Consider the following 3,035-nt stretch of genomic DNA (forward strand, 5'->3'; position numbering starts at 1 on the left):
GTCTTTTCCATTGAGTCAGTTCTTCACATCAGGTGGCCAAAATATTGGAGTTTCAGCTTCAGCATCAGTCCTTCCAATCTATATTCAGGACTGATTTCCTTTAGGATGGACTGGTTGGATCTCCTTGAAGTCCAAGGGACTCTCGAGAGTCTTCTTCAATGCCACAGTTGAAAAGCATCAATTCTTTGGCATTCAGCTTTCTTTGTAGTCCAGCTCTCACATTCATACATAACTACTGAAAAAAACATATCCTTGACTAGAAGGACCTTTGTTGGCAAAGTAATGTCTCTGCTTTTTAATATGCTGTCCATGTTGGTCATGGCTGTTCTTTCACGGAGCAAGCATCTTTTAATTTCATGGCTGGGGTCACCATCTGCAGTCATTTTGGAGGCCCCCAAAATAAAGTCTGTCACTATTTCCATTGTTTCCCCATGTATTTGCCATAAAGTGATGGGACCAGATGCCATGGTCTTAGTTCTCTGACTGTTGAGTTTTAAGCCAACTTTTTCACTTTCGTCAAGAGGCCCTTTAGTTCTTCCAGCCATAAGGGTGGTGTCATCTGCATATCTGAGGTTTTTGATATTTACCCTGGCAGTCTTGATTCCAGCTTGTGCTTCATCTAACCCAGCGTTTCTCATGATGTACTCTGCATATAATTTAAATAAGTTGGGTGACAATATACAGCCTTGACATAGTCCTTTCTTAACTTGGAACCAGTCTGTTGTTCCATGTCCAGTTCTAACTCTTGCTTCTTGACCTAGATACAGATTTCTCAGGCAGCATCTCTGGTCTGGTATTCCCATCTCTTTAAATATTTTCCACAGTTTGTTGTGATCCACACAAAGGCTTTGTTGTAGTAAATAAAGCAGAAGTATATGTTTTTGTGGTACTCTCTTCCTTTTTTGATGATCCAACGAATGTTGGTAATATGACCTCTGTTTCCTCTGCCTTTTCTAAATCAAGCTTGAACCTCTGGAAGTTCATGATTCATACAGTGTTGAAGCCTGGCTTGGAGAATTTTGAACATTATTTTGCTAGTGTGTGAGATTAGTGTAATTGTGTGGTAGTTCGAACATTCTTTGGCATTGTCTTTCTTTGGGATTGGAATGAAAACTGACCTTTTCCAGTCCTGTGGCCTCTGTTGAGGTTTCCAAATTTGCCACCATATTGAGTGCAACACTTTCACAGCATCATCTTTTAAGGTTTGAAAATGGCTCAGATTATGAAGTCCTTATTGCCAAATTCAGACTTAAATTGAAGAAAGTAGGGAAAAACTACTAGACTATTCAGGTATGACCTAAGTCAAATCCTTTATGATTATCCTTATTTGTTTAGCCACAGACATTTATTATATATCACACATATCAAGCACTGTGCTGGGTATTAGAATTACCACTATGAGCAAGATAAACATAGTCTTTGTCTTCACAAGTTTACAATTTGTTGGGGTAGGTATGTAAGTAAGAATATGCCTTCTTTACAGTATGATGAGTAAAGGGCGATATGGGGTAAAAAAATGAAAAGCCATAGGTATACATATGTCCCCACCTTCTTGAGCCCACCCCACTAGGTTTTCACAGAACACAGGCTTTAGGTTTCCTGCACCATACAACAAACTCCCACTGACTATCTATTTTACACATGGTAATGTATATGTTTCAATGCTGTTCTCTCATATCATCCCATTCTCTCCTTCCCCCACTATGTCCATATTCTATTCTTAAATATGTGTCTCCTTGCAGCACTGTAAATAGGATCATCAGTATTATTTTTCTAGATTCCATATATATATATATACACACATATATACATATATACGTGTGTGTGTGTTAAATAGTATATTTGCCTTCCTCTTTCTGACTTAATTCATGCTGAATAATAGGTTTTACATTCATCCACTTCATTAGAACTGATTCACATGCATCTCATTTTATAGCTGAGTAATATTCCATTGTGTATATGTATCACAACTTCTTGATCTATTCATCAGTCAAAGGACATCTAGGTTGATTCCATGTCCCAGTTGTTGGAAATGGTGCTGCAATTAACACTGGGGGTACATGTGTCTTTTTAAATTATGGTTTCCTCAAGGTATATGCACAGAAGTGGGATTACTGGGTTGAATGACAGGTTTATTCCCAGATTTTAAGGAATCCATACTGTTCCCTATAGTGGCCTTATAAATTTACATATCCACCAACAGTGTAAGAAAGTTCCCTTTTCTCCCACACACTCTCACCAGGATTTGTTGTTTGTAGATTTTTGATGATGGACATTCTGACTGGTGTGAGATGATAACCTCACATGTAGTTTTGATTTGTATTTCTCTAATAATGAGCGATGTTGAGCATCTTTTCATGTGTTAGCCCTCTGTATGTCTTCTTTGGAGAAATGTGTTTAATTCTTTTGCCCACTTTTTGATTGGGTCATTTTTTTTTTTTTGAGATGCTACTTCCTTTAATGTATACCCAGAGGGTGATCTGATTTATTTTTCTTTTTTAATTTTATTTTATTTTTAAACTTTACAATATTGTATTAGTTTTGCCAAATATTGAAATGAATCCGCCACAGGTATATCCACGTTCCCCATCCTGAACCCTCCTCCCTCCTCCCTCCCCTACCCTTCCTCTGGGTCGTCCCAGTGCACCAGCCCCAAGCATCCAGTACCGTGCATCGAACCTGGACTGGCGACGCGTTTCATACATGATATTATACATGTTTCAATGCTATTCTCCTAAATCTCCCCACCCTCTCCCTCTCCCACAGAGTCCATGAGACTGATCTATACATCAGTGTCTCTTTTGCTGTCTCGTACACAGGGTTACTGTTACCATCTTTCTAAATTCCATATATATGTGTTAGTATACTGTATTGGTGTTTTTCTTTCTGGCTTACTTCACTCTGTATAATAGGTTCCAGTTTTATCCATTTCATTAGAACTGATTCAAATGTATTCCTTTTAATGGCTGAGTAATACTCCATTGTGTATATGTACCACTGCTTTCTTATCCATTCATCTGCTGATGGGCATCTAG

This window comes from Bison bison, unplaced genomic scaffold (genome assembly GCF_000754665.1).
Source record: "Bison bison bison isolate TAMUID 2011002044 unplaced genomic scaffold, Bison_UMD1.0 scf7180017864262, whole genome shotgun sequence".
In the NCBI taxonomy this organism is placed as follows: domain Eukaryota; kingdom Metazoa; phylum Chordata; class Mammalia; order Artiodactyla; family Bovidae; genus Bison; species Bison bison.